Below are 15926 nucleotides of genomic sequence, written 5' to 3' on the forward strand. Positions count from 1 at the left end.
ATAAAATTCCAAAAAATTTAAATTATTGTTATTATTTATTGTTTAATCTAATCTAAGCCAAATTAAGTTTATATTGAAAATATATATCAGAGATGCGATATTTATAATATTTGCATTATTATTCAATTAGTTTTTTTTTTGTAAGTAATAAAAAGTTAAAAAGTTAAAAAGTTAAAATGTAGAAAGAAATAGTAGAAAGTAGTTTCGGAATTTTCTACAATTAGTATAATAATACATATTTTTTTTTATGTTTATAATATTTTCAAGAAAATGAATATGATTTCTAATTTTTTAAATAGATTTTTATTTTTTATATTACATGAAAATCCATTTTCGATTGGATACAAACGACTTTATTAACGAAATGTTTTCTAAGATTCTGTAAAGTTAAAAATTAATAAAATATTTTAAATATTTTGTATTAATATTTTTATAAATATTTTTTTTATATTTAATATATTCGATATGATTTATTTTTTATTTTTATTCATTATTATTTGTGTGTACATATTTTTTCTATTACAAGTTATTATTTATATATTTTTAATATATATATTATTATTATATATTATTATTTTATTTTTAGTATGTATATTTTTAATTAATGTTTTCAGAAAAAATATTCATAATATTCAAAAATATTCATATAATAACATTAAATATTAGAAATGGAAATAAACACTTTAATAATAATAGCCAATAATAATAAAAAGTAACATCGAATGTATTAATGTAAAAAAAAAATAAAAAAATTTTTAAAAGCATATTGATATAAGATTGATATAAGATATTGTTTTCTTAATGTTTTTTTAATTTTTGATTTTGTAGGATTTTAAACATTATTACGTAGTATATGAAATCATCTTAAACTTTCATGATAATATAAAAAAATATATAATATTCCATTTAAAAAATTGAAGAATTTTGAATCTTGGATAAAAAAATATTAGAAATATAAAAAAAGTAAATATGCCATTATGTTGATCAAAGGAAAGTGCAAACTTTTTTTCATCTTTTTTTCACTATCTTTTCTATATCCTTTCTTTTCTTGTTCTTGTACGTAATATTTATGACTAAAACGCTGATTGTAATATATATACGTAGCAGCAAAATAGAAAAAAAATTAGAAAATGCGATAGTTTATTGCCCAGAGAGTAAGATTCAATGCAGACAAATGACTTTTTGTTACATGATTATACATCTGTCTTTGAGTGCTGGATCGTTAATGGAGTCTACATATATATTTGTGTGGATTTTTTTATTATTTTAACGTAATTAAATTATTAAAGAAACCAACTTAATGTCTTGATATTATTAATCAACTTATCGAAATTAAAGCTAAATAAATTTTATATCTAATAATAATTAAAATTATATTAAATTTCGGATAATATAATATTATAAATATAATTAAAATTTTGTTAAATTTCGGATTGGGAAAAAATGGATGTTAATTTATATTAGAGATATTGATAGCGAAAAAATAGATTCGTAAGACTTGCCACTTAATAATTTATACTTAATGTGATTTCAAAATATTTTAATTAAAAAGACCAATATTAAAATATTTTATTAAAAAGCAAAGTTTAATTAAAGGCATAGACTAATTTTAATTTTACAAAGAATTAAATTGTGATATTTCATCATTGATCTAGAAATTTTATAATTTTTATTAATAACTGCTTTTGATTGTTACATTTTAAATTCTTTCTGAATTAGAGTTAATATACAATTTCATTTCTTATAATGTTTATCAAAATAAAGCAGAATCATAAGATTTGAATAATTTTATATGACAATCTAAATTATATATATGGATAAACGCAAAATTTTCTGACAATGCATGTCAAACGCAAGCTCTGCTTTTTTGTAACAGTAAAATTTATATATAGGATGTTAATATATTCATAAAACATTCTTGAGAGATTTAAAATCACAAAAATTATAATATATAAAAATATTTATATATTATATATATAGTTTATATTATATATTATATATCATATATATGTAATATTATTATTATATATAGTTTAGACTTATTTATGAAATTATATTAATAAATAAATAATTTTTAAATATATTTGCATTAAATAAAATGAGATAACAAGACAATTATGTGATGAAAAAAGAGATACCCTGTTATCTTCATCTCGGTTTATTTGATAAATTAAATTTATAAGTTTGTAAGTAGATCTTATAATTAATTTATATATACTAACTTTTATATCTATTTCTAGAATTGATTTTTAATGTTAGTAAAAATGTTCTAGATATATTATATTAATATGTTATAATAACCGAACAGCATCATTTATAAGAACCTCATTTTTTTCTTTTTATATCATTATGTCTTAAATTCTTTTTTATCACACTTATTATTAAATACTATTATAGTTATTAAGATATTATTTTTTAAGTTTAATTCTCACCTTAGATTTGTTTTTAATACTTTAAGATTAAAAATTTTTTCAATTATTTATTTCTCAAAAATATAAATTCTTATACAAAATTAAAGCATTAAATTTTCATCGAAAAATTGTGGTACATAAATTATTATAAATTATTAGACTATAATTTTATTTAAATATCTTCTGTAATTTTTCTAATTTCAACAATATTTCTGTATATTTTTTTTTTTGGTAATAATAATACATTTTTTTTTTGTTAATATTTTATTATTAAAACAAGAAGCGAATTGAGAAATGCGTTATAGTGTTCTTTTAACGGCCACGACGCAATGTGAAACAAATATCAAACTATCTCTCGCATATTGATTCTTTCAAAGAGGAGTATGAGTAGTGGAAAGAGTAGGAATATGAGATATTCATTTTGTTTTTTGATCTAGGGAGTTCCAGAATAACTATAAATAAAAAAAAAAAAATCAAAGAAATAACTTTAGGAAGTTTCATATGGAAAAGGTGCATAAACATAAATATTTTGAATCTTCAGAAACTTGTGAATTTTTTATGTTTTTAAATTAAAACATAGATGATATAATTTTTAAGAGAGAAGATATGAAACTACATTAAAGTGTCAATAAACAACTTTTAATAACATATAAATCTCAAATATAACATTACAACTAATTTATTTTGTTTCTTAATCAAGTATGTTTCATTTTGCACAATATACAATAAACATGACAATAATAATGATAATAATTAAGTTCATAATTTCATATATTTTTAACTCATTTTTTTTCTTCGAAATTAATAATTGAACGAATGATTGAAATCCATTTTATTATTATATAATTATGAATTTATATAACTATAAATTTTTAATATCTCATATTGTCAATTTGTTATTTTATATTTTGTATCAATCAAACAATATATACACTTCAAATATAAGAAATACATACATTAATATATATTAAAAATAGTATATATGTATATACATATTTATATACATATTTTAATTCTTGAGTTATGAATCATTAACAAAAATATTTGAAAAGTGTCATGTTTCAATTCATGTTACTGTAAAGTTCAAATTCCACATTTATTAGAAAGTACTAAATATTTCTTGAATCTCTCTCAAGTTTTTCTCTTAAGATCTTAAATTTATTTTATATTCTTTTTTATAAATCATACAAATTGTTCATTTGGATTATATACAGAAAAAATTTTAAATGTATAAAAAATAAAAATCATGGATTGAAATCTAGAGATCGAAATAGTTCATCTTGCCCAAGACAATAATAATCTGTTGATATCTAAAACGAATGTTTCTAGTTTTTAATTTATAATTCAAAAACTGTTGTATATGAGAATCACATATAAAAAAAATAAATGAAATTAAAATTTAAACAACAAAAAATTATATACATGAAAAATTTCTTATGATAGAAACAAAAAAAAAATATCCATTAAAGAAAATATTAATATTGTATAATCTCTATTTTTATTTAAATTTAAATGTTATTAAAAAAATTCACTATTGTATATTTATCAAAATCTATTTCTAAACTATTTTTATATTATTTTTCTTCTATTGATTTGATCAATCACAAATTTATTTATATCAAACAAATTATAATTATCTTGTTTAAAAAAATATGCAAGAGATAAATTGATACATCTTACAGTATATCTTAATTATTAAAAAATTATTAAAAAACAAGAAAAAAGCTCTTATGTATTTATTATGATAATAATAATAAAATAATAAAAAATGCATTAATTTTTTCGAGTTTTCTGATTGATGAAATGAATCTTATTTTATTGTAATAAAGATTTTAGAAAGAGTCTATATTAATATTAATATTGTCAAAATTTGAAAAATTAAATATTTCTCATTTAAAAAAAAAAATCAAATATATATTTTTCAATAATTTTTTATTCCGCTTTTAAAATCACATTAAACAAATATCTACTTTTTTTTTATAAATTTTCCTTATTTCTGAAGAAAACATAAGAGAAAATAACAGAAAATAATAATAATTTTTAATATAAACATAAAAAACATAATATAAACATATTATAATTCAATTCAGATAAAATATTTGTGATAACAAATAACATTGCAGATAATATTATATGAAATTATATAAATATGAATATATTATGCAAATTATATTCATATAAATATATAAAATATAATTATATCAAGTTTTTTGTGAAGACTAGAATTTTAATAAATATTAAATAATATTAAAAATTAAATATTTTATAATTTAAAATTCAATTTTATTATAATAACTATTGTTTAAATCAATAGTTATTAATTAGAAAGTAATATTAATTTCATTGATTTTACAATAAAATAATAATCTTATATAATATATATATAAACAAATTTTTCACATAAATAAAATAATATTAATAGCTGCCATGATCAGTACAAACATTCGAATTAACATAATCCCACATATTGAATTATTTAGATAGAAATGTAACATCGAAATAATAAACTATTCGAAAAGTAAAACATAATTTAAAATTGATAAAAATAAAATTAATAAATTAACAGAACTAAAATTTAAAATAAGAACAAAAAAAGAAATTAAAATTAAAAACTTCAGGAAGTTAAATAAACAATAAATGTAATCGCAAATAACAAATATCATACTAATTTTTAATCATATATCATTAAAAATTTACTTCTTCTTAATTTATCTTGTATCAATTTACTTTCTGACTTATTTAGTTTTTATTGTCAATAAAAATTTTATATAATTTATTATTTATGTTTTATATTTATAGAAAATATTATCAAGATTTTTCGGTTAAGATTCGCCGAAATATTTTACAGTTAAAAATAACATTGCCATTGTAATAAGAAATTTTAGATGCTTCATTAAAAAATTGTAAATATTTATTATTATAAAACGTTATTTAAATTTGTTTCTATTTCGAAATCGATCCACTTTTATAGGTATAAAATATAATTTAATAGAAAATATATAGTTGAATAAATATCTAGAAGAATGTTACAGATTTTTCAAAATAAACTTTTTTCTCGAACAAAGCTATAAAAAATATTTTGGCAAAGTTTTTAGTATTCGACAGAAGTTACAAAGAAAAATAAAATAAACAGTATTAAGAAAATCGACGTATAGAAAAAAGGCGTATGTAATTTTAACACGTTTTGTTAATTATTTACTTTCAAAAAAAAAATTATTTTTACACCTTATAAAAATTAATATATAATAATATTAAAAATAATTTATATTTTTTTGTTTAATTTTACATTTGTAAATAATTCTCATTATTTGATCATTATTATTTTTAAAGTGAAAGAAAAACGTATATTGCATTATCTTTTTGTTTCATTCATATATATTTTATTTTTAAATTTTATAAAATATAATTCTTTTTTTTGACGTCCATTCAATTGATTTGTTTCATATTATTATAAATCTTTTTTTTTTCTTTTAGATACATAAAAATTTAAAATAACGTAAGAAATCAGAATCTAAAATAATATAAGAAATTTTTAGCAATTAATTTAAATAATCTTTGCTTAATATGTTATTTATTTAATTGTATTCACGTTTAACAAATTGATGAAAATACATATTTCAATAATATCGAATTAATAATATTTTTCCAAAAATAAAATATTCCAAAAAATCCTTTCGTTAAAATTTTGTAAGAATCAATATTGAACGTAAAGAAATTAGATAATCTTAAATATATCAAAATCGTGCAATAACAATATTTTAAATTATAATAGAATAATACCATTCTTCATATTTTTGTTATAATTCCTATAAATCATTTATTAGACGATTTAATTTTATACTTAATTATACATTTATTTTTTAATTTGTTAATTATTTATATCATTTTTCTTAGATTTTCAATTTACAATTAATAGAAAAATAATATTTTCGAAATTTATCAATATTTTTTTAAAATAAATATATGATACTCATTTTGTATTATTTATATTATATCTGTTTATTAATAAATTTAATAATTATATAGATATATTTTTCATTGTAAGATTGTAAAATATTCATTGTAAGATAATTAAAAAAAATTGTAAAATAATTAAAATGTTTAATATATTCATAAATTTGATTTTGATCATAGAATATAGTTAAAAATAATGTTTATTACAAAAATAATAATATTTTTACAATATGTTTGTAATGAAAATATTCATAATGCATTCTATCAAAAATATTTGTATATTTTTTATTTTACATATTTTAGCGCCATTGTATAATTATTATAAATTTATAAATTGTTATAGATAATGATATCATGATTGAATTACTAACAATATCATAATCAAATCAAACAATATCAATCAAAGAAAATATCTTCTAATTATTTATGTTTCATTATGCGAAAATTTACAATGATGTAAATCGATGAAAATCGGCGATTCTTCAAAGTGGATAGGTGATAGGGAAGAGAAGTAGAAGGTGTATAGACGTTCAAGTAGAGAAAAAGGGTACTACTTAGTCGAAACTGCAGGAGTCTGGAAGTCAGCAGCTATTCGGCAGACGTCACTGGCGCCAGCGAACTACCTTAAACCTCCCCTTTACACCCCTGCTCCTACGCCGACAATCTCATTCCCCAAAAGCGTCGCAAGAATTATAAAGTTGGTGGAGGAGAGCTCGGGGGAGGACTTCTTCCCTTGCCACCCACCCTTGTCATGCAACCATCCCCCTTTCTCTTCCTTTCTCCTCTCCGCATCTTCCACCTACGCGCCACCTCGACCTAGCGACTCCATTTCTCCTCTCTCACCTTTCTCTCTCTTTCTCTCTTTTCTTCAGTTCTTTCCGTTTGTCTTTCGTCTCTCCTCTAACTTCGATGTTTCTCTTTTTTCAATATCTATCTTTGTCTTTACGTATCTCACCCTTATATCCTTATACCATCCTCCTGCTATTCGTTCGTCTTTTTCTTTTTCATAGAGTCTCCTCTTTTTGCTCCTGCATAGAAGTTTCGGAGTCGAGTTGGGTCGGATGATGCTTCGTTCTCAACGGAGATTCGGGTTCTCGGTCACCGCAAGTCACGCAGATCTGAAGTCTGCTCCCCGTTAGTGAAATGTCGTGCGACGCTCCAGGAAGTCGTTCAATTAGACTCGTGTACTGTGCGATTTCGAAATAATGCTGTCGTTTGATCGTTGAGCGAAACTTCGAGCCATGCGGTTCGTCTAATCGGAAAGTATCTATAGTTTCAGATTGCTGGAAAATGATACTTCTTTTCTCTCATTTGAAAATTCGAAATGAATTTGAACGAATAATTCTTCCTTTTTCTTTTTTTTTGTAATTATAATTCTTGTTTTTCAATTAATTGAGTAATTTAACTCGTTTCATTATTTTGTTATTATTTTTCTTATTTAATTCTGAAATTAGATTATCCATTTACGATATATATATATATATATATATATATATATATATATATATAAATTAATATAAACTAATATAGAAATGTATAATACATCCTTATAATAATAAAATATATAGATTTTGATTTAAATTTTCGAAGCATAAAACAAATGTTTTGTCGATTACAAAGATCAAATGAGAAAAAATATATGTATTATATTTACAATTACATTACATATAAAAGAAGAAAAATATTTTGATTGCATATATATATATATATAAATATATGTAAAAAAAAATATTAATATTGAAATATTTGTAATTATAGAATAGTTTACTGTATAAAAAACATTTTTCCATATTTAGAATATTTCGATACTCTTGTGATTTTAAATCATTATACATTTATTATTATCTTTAACCGTTTATTTTGACCGCAATTTTAAAAAATTAAAAAAATTAGAAAAAAAATTATAAAATAAAATTTTTTTTAAATTTTTCATAACACAAATCAAAAATTTTTTCTTCAAAAATAAAAGTATTTTTCATATTTTATATTACTAAAATGATTTCATCATTAAAATAAAAAAAATATAAAATATATTAAAAAGAAAAATTTTTTACAAATAAAATTAAAAAGAAATAAATTTATTTGTAGTAATTTAGTAATTAATAGCAATCGTTTCTGAATTCTTGCAAAATATTAAAATAAAGATTTAATAAAACTATCTAATAAATAGATTGTGAATGTTTCAATTTCCATTTGGATGAAATTATGAAGTTGAAGAACAGCTAAAAATATTATAGATATATTTTTTTTAGCTATGATAATTCAAGTTTAAACTATTCTTCAGATTTCAATCAATATCTTCCAAAATAGTTATAGATAAATTTTTAACGAAAATAATATAATTTTTGACATGAAAAAATAAAATGTAAAAAAAAATGTTAAAAAAAAATAGATTGACTTTGTTAATTTGAAAAGATATAACGATTATTCATGTAACAAGAAAGATTGCATATTTTATTTCAAAAACAATGATATATATACATAAATATAAATATATCATACAATTGTACAATTGTACATATAATATTATACAATTTTAATTGCCCACACAATTAATATAAAAATTCCATTTTTTGTCGATCACTTGTGTTCTCATATCAAAACCAACTGCTCGTAACTTGCATCAACGCTGATTACTTGAATACATTGTATGTATTACACTTGTTGAAACCGGTGTGGTTCACTATTTCTGTAAGGTAACAATAGTAAGATATATTATTATTATTATTAAAATTATTATTATTTCTGTTTAGTATTTCTTAATTCTTTATAAATTCTTGACAAATATTCTAGAATTTCAAAAAAGAAATTTTTATTTTAAAATTTTATTTATATTTCCCAAATTTTATAACTTTATAAAGTTATGAATTAAAGAAATCTCTAATATTCAAATTTTATATCTTCTTTATGTATATATCCTATAAATGTATATATATATATATATATGTATATATACATATTTTTGAGATATTTTTTAAGACTCGATTCAAAAAATCAAAAAATAAAAATAAAAAATAAAAACAAAAATTTAAAAATGTTGATTGAAATTTATTTATTAAATTATAATTTTTATTTATGATTAAATAAAGTAAAGGAGAGAATAACTATTAAAAAATAACTATTGTAATGGAAGATAGAACTATCTCATTTTATCTCTGTTTCTTTATTTAAATTAAATTGTTTACAATTTAATAAATAAGCCTTAATTTTTATTTTGTTGTTTATTTTGTCTTTTAAAATCGAGATCTTTAGAGAAGTTCCATGAATATTTTAATATCTTATATATGTTTTTATATGTTATTATATGACAGGATTTCGAGAATCTCAAATGAACAGTGAAATATATTCTTTTTAGAAAATTCGATTCTAAATATAATATAATATTTGTTTTAATATGCAAAAGAATTTGAACTTAAATCATAAAACTTAATCAATTATTATTAATCATTGACTTTCAAAGTTAAACTTAATAGAAAGTTAAATTTAATACTTGATAAAAAAATTCTAGGATATTTTCATTTTTTTATTGATAAGAAAATGAAATCTTGTAACTTTAAATTGTTAAATATGCATACGATTGGAGCGATAAAATCATACTCTACAGTCTGTAAAATCATTTAATTATAATATAAGGATTGTTGGTATTGAATAGTAATTTATAGTTAGTAATTTATAGAAATATCAAAATTGAATTCTTTTTTACTAATATTGGTTGACTTATATTAATATGAAATCAGTATCGAATTTAAATATTAAAAGTTTAATATATTAAAATATGCTATTACTTTATATAATTATATATAATACATATATAATTATGTTATGTTATTTATTTCAAGCATTATTATTAAGATATATAATTTATAAAATTGACTTTAATATACATTATAATCTAATTTAAATCTAATTTGAACCAAGATTAACTCAAAGCGACTTCAAATCTATGCCAATCATACTCTAAATCTATATCAAATCTTACAAATCAATATCAAATATCTTTTAGAGAATTAAATTCGAACACTAATTTTAACTAATTATTTATATATTTGTATAAACAATTGTATAAATAAAATTATTCAGGTCAGACATTAATAAATATCTAATTGATGTTTTTTGATTTACAAATATTTATTATGAGGTTACTAGGTAAACATTTTCTTGCCAAAATCGACAACTAAAAATATAAAAATCAGAACTATTGAATATTTGCTAAAATCTATGAAATTAAATATTTTAAATGTATTGAATTTTTGAATAAGATTAATTATATCTACTATGAATATATAAATTATGAATAAATAGTTATTAATATAGAAAATTTAAATCTGTTCTATATTTAGTATTTTTTAAAACTTTAAATTACTTATATGAATATTGTTTATGAATATTATGAATATTGTTATATGAATATTAATATATATATATATAATCCATATTTTCAGATCAATGAAAATAAATAACATTTAAAAATGACATACTATTATAATTGAAAACAGTCTTTAAACGTCAACCCACAATTAATCTCTTCTAACATACAAATTTTATTTACAGTTAAATAATCGTAATTACCCATTTGATAAACATGCTTTACATTATGAAAATTTATTATTGACTAAAATTTTAATTGAATTCAACAAAAAATTGCATGCAGTCTATTATTCTTGAAGGATATTTCGAATAAACAATAAGCATAAAATATTGAAATCTGTAAAACAATGACGATTATGAACAATTCGTAGACAAATCTAGTAACCATTATTACTTAATAAATAATTATTTGTATAATAATTAGACTTAGATATATTTTTATTCAACAAAAACAAATTGAAATATTTAACTAATTATAATAACGTAGAAAATATATTATTCATACTATAATATGCTAAATTATGTAATATTTTTATTTATATAATTTTATTAAATTTATATAATTTATATAATTTTATTATGTAAATTGTAATTTTCTATTGTTTATCTAAAAAAATAATATATATATATACTTTCTTCTATGTTTTATTATATTGATATCTCCTTTTATTTTTTCTATAAATAATTCAAAAATTTTTTTTAGTTTTCATTATTAAATAACTAGAAATTTTATTCAAGAAGTACTTAAATTTGTTTACAATATTCAATTAAGATGCAAATGAAATTATTAAAAGAAAAATATGTAATTTATTATATGTACATTCATTATATCGTTTATGTAAAATATGCAAAATATATGTAATATAAAAAATACATGTTTTATATTTGCATAAAAATTTGCAGTCTAATAATGATAAAATTACAATATAGCTGTAAAAAAAAACTTTTGATTTACTTTTATAAAATATTCGTATTTTAAAGACATATATATATATATATATATATATATCATTCTGTGTGTGTGTGTGTGTGTGTGTGTGAGTAGGTGTGTGTGTGTGTGGGTAAGTGTGTATATATTTATACAGATATATATATGTATATATACAGAATGATTTTTAAATTAACCGATTGAGTTCTCTCAAATGTTTTTTCAAAAAATAGAAAGAAATACAAAAAAATAATTTGAATAAAAAATGTTTTATTTGAGAAATCTTTTAATATAATGTTATAAATAAAAAGACGATTTGATGATATCAAAATTCATTCATTTTTTTTATTATTATATTTTTATATTTCATTTTTTGTTACTTTATAAGAATCAAGGATCACACATATGTATTATATACATATTATGTATATAAATCAAATCATTATATTGTGTAAATCAAATCATTCCTAATATAAAAAAATAAATTTCTATCAATTAATCGATTATATCCTTTTTGGTTTTAGATATATAACGACACTTTTTTTGTCAGAATATATGTATAAATATGTATTCAATATGAAATAAAATAAGAAATGAATACAAAAAAATATTTACAGATCCTCTAAGCATAAAATTATATACTCTAATTTAAAAAAAAAATTTTAGAATTTTGAGATAAGGAATTAAAAAGGAGATAAAAAATTAAAAAAATTAAAATTTTTTTGAATTTTTACATATTGGCTAATGCATTATATTATTAGATATTGGATTTTTATGTTTCATCATTTTTTAAATCAAAATCATAAATTGCTCAAAAAATTTATAAAATTAAATGATGATATATTTTATTAAAAAATAATTAAAAAATCATAATTAAGATTATATGTTGTTTTATAATTTTTTTTATTTTATTTAATTTCATTTCTTTAAAGAAAAAGTTCACGTGAGGATAAAGATAAACAATAAAAAATTAATGAAATTAGACGATAAAATGAATCTCAAGTTTCAATTTTAATTTTTCAATTTTAATTTTTTAATTTGTATAGTACGTTTATACTTGCACAGCTTTGGAAATATTATAAGAATCAGAAATCGATAAAATAAGATTGATTGCTGTTTACTCACTGTTATAATAAATTGATATTTAACTAATTTATATGAATTCTAATTATAACTCTTTTGTCTAATTTTACCTAGAATTAAATGTTCATGATTTCATTTTTTAAGAATTGCATTAATCTAATTTATTTATTATTATTATAAATCTATTATTATTAATCTAATTATTAGTAATCATCAATTTACATAGAGTAACTTATTAAATAAATTAAATTAATGAAATTTTGTTAATATTTAATTAATTTTAATAAGTAATAAAATCACATTATTCGTAACATTTTTAAAATTATAATCCAATTCCCTTTAATTTCATTTATATTATAAATATTATAGATTGTTATTGATTTTCTTTAAAAACGAGAATATGTAGAAATATCATCTTTTTTGTTAATATTATTTATTTGTTGTTTTTTATCGAATTTCAAAAGTTGGGGTTATTTCATAAATGTCATTCTGATTTGATGCATGTAAATTAAAAATTTTTATGGTACGATAATATGTTGAGATTACAGCGTGATAAATTCACTACATCCTTTGCAACTTTATCAGCTCTTGGATTTCCATATGTAATGAAACTCATTCAAACGGGATCTCACTAGCTCATTTGTTTCTTATTAACTTCGTTATACTTTTCAATGAGTTATTTAATAATTTGGTTTTGTAATTTGGTGAATTCTAGTGCTGAAAATATATTTTTAACATCAGTAAAGATAATATACTTCATATATTCATTGTTTATATATTTCTATATATTCTCTTCTGCATATAAAAATGCATATATTTCATATAAAAATTTTAAAAAATAATCAGACATGAATTTATATATTTTTGAATTTTTTATAGAGGAAATTTATATCTATGTTTTACATCTATCAAAATATAAGGTTAATTATGATAAATATCGATTAAAGGTTCCTAAAAAAGAAATCTATAAAATATTAGAAATATCATAATTTTTTCATAGAATGTCGAAACTAATTTTTTGTATCTTTAATAATAAATGCGAATAATTTATTAAGAGTTAGCTCTTCATTGATTTCAATGAATTTGAAATGTACTGTTAAAACATTATTTTAAGAATGTTTCTTATAATATTTTTTTTTATAATCAACAAGTAACATTAATTTTTAGTTATAAATACTTTTTAAACTAACATATTACTACTCATAATAAATAATTGTACAATAAGTAATAGATAATAATAAATATTATTGTGTAAATATAAAATATATTGATTTCTTCAAAATCCAAGAATTATGATTAACTGACAAAAAACTCAAATCATCATCGTATATTTTTATTTTTATTTACTTGTTTTGATCACAATTTTAGAATGTTGACAAATTAGTTGATAATTTATATTTAATTTATATTTATACAGAACAGCATTTGATTATAATTTATTTATTAAGTTATTTATTAAGTTATAAGTAATTGAAATTTGTATTAAAGCGAGACTGAAATAATGCGATGATATGATGAAGATAAAATGAAACTTTCTATCTCCATCTCATTTCATTTAATACAAACTTTAAATAAATTATTAATTTACTAACAATTTAAATTATAAATTGTAATAATAAATTATAATAATAATATTAATTATAATAATAAATAATAATAATTATAATAATAAATTATAAAAATTATAAATAAATTATTAACAAATTTATTAACAATTTAATAAATAATTTAATAATTTTTTATATTTTTATATAGTAACTTTTGTATTTTTTTTTTTACAGAATTTTCAAAAATATCTTGAATATATTAATATTAATATTATTTTGTACACATATAATTTGAATCACATACATATATATAATAGTATAAATAAAAGATTTATAAATGCTTTAATTATAATATTTTTTTAATTATAATATAAGAAAAAAATATAAACTATTATTTTTATAAATTTTTTATATTATTTGTAGAAAATCATATTTAAAAATTAAATGATAAAAAAAATAATTTTTATATCAGTTTATCATATATTATTATATTATATAAAATTTAATTATACAATGATCGTGTACAAAATGAAACATAACTATTTATTAAAGATTAGTAACAGAGATTAATAAATGTATTAATTGCATTGTTAACTTAGAAGCATTAAACATATTCTTTTTCCAATCGAAATTATTCTAAAAATTAATATCATCACCGAAAATAACGACGCTTTATTCATCGTCAGTAAATCATCGTTGTCGCGACGACGCATCTCAAACGCGGAAGAAAATGATCAAAAATCGGAGGATAGAGTATCAGAGTAAAGGGTGATCGTGTTTGTGGAATTTTCAATGAATTATTCATGATTGAGTGTCTAATACTTGTCATGCTTCGTTTAACATCCACATATTTTTATCCACATATTTTTATTCTTTTTTTCTTATAACATATTAAGTACGTTTTTAAATGATCCAAATAATAAAATTATTTAAAATTATAAGATAATTCCATATCAATTGATTATATTTATCATTAATATATGTACATGTGTGTTTATCTTTGACTATTTATGACGATGCTATTCTATTTTTATTTAATAATTATAATTTGTATTTTTTAAATTAATAAATAAGTATTAAAATTTTTAGTATTAAGAATTTCTAGAATTAATAAATAAATTTTTAAAATTATAGTCTCTTATAAAATGTTTTATACGATATTTTACATGTTAACTCATTGATTACTTATAAAATGTTTCATACAACATTCTACATGTTAACTCCAGATTTGAATTTCATTTCTTATTCTGATTTGAACTTTACTAAAAGATTTAACATAATCTTCCTTGAGAAATCACATATGAAATATGAATATGAAATAAATTTTGCGAGATCGAAATAAAATGCTTTGAAACTGCTAGTCTCTTTCAAATGAACCTTCAAGTTATTCGAAACTACGTAACTTTTCATTTTTACATTGTGTTATAAGGAACAAAATTAAAATCAATAATTATTAAGAAAAATACATATTGTAGTTATTTGAACGAAATCTTTGTAATCTTTAAAATTAATCGAAATTTTTTGAGTTTCGCATTAGTTTTGTTTCTTTAATTTTTTCTGAAATTACTGAATAATGAATAAGAAATATTTTAAACCAATGAATTTTCATTGCTCAAGATATATTAATGGATATCT

The 15926-nt window shown here is 18.8% G+C and overlaps 1 protein-coding gene across 3 annotated transcripts in view; it reads right to left on the reverse strand.

The window, feature by feature from the left end:
- The window catches only part of LOC107993192 (forkhead box protein O), a 342583-nt gene that overhangs the window by 75009 nt on the left and 251648 nt on the right, over positions 1-15926 (reverse strand). For 2 of the 3 annotated variants that reach the window (XR_009830491.1, XR_009830490.1), the window contains one exon: positions 8797-9054. The exons of the other annotated variant lie outside the window; for it this stretch is intronic. The gene's annotated coding sequence lies outside the window, so the exon portion shown is untranslated. Of the gene's footprint in view, positions 1-8796; positions 9055-15926 lie in introns of those variants that run through there. 3 annotated transcript variants of the gene reach the window in all.

Source organism: Apis cerana, linkage group LG7, assembly GCF_029169275.1.
Source record: "Apis cerana isolate GH-2021 linkage group LG7, AcerK_1.0, whole genome shotgun sequence".
Classification (NCBI taxonomy): Eukaryota; Metazoa; Arthropoda; class Insecta; order Hymenoptera; family Apidae; genus Apis; species Apis cerana.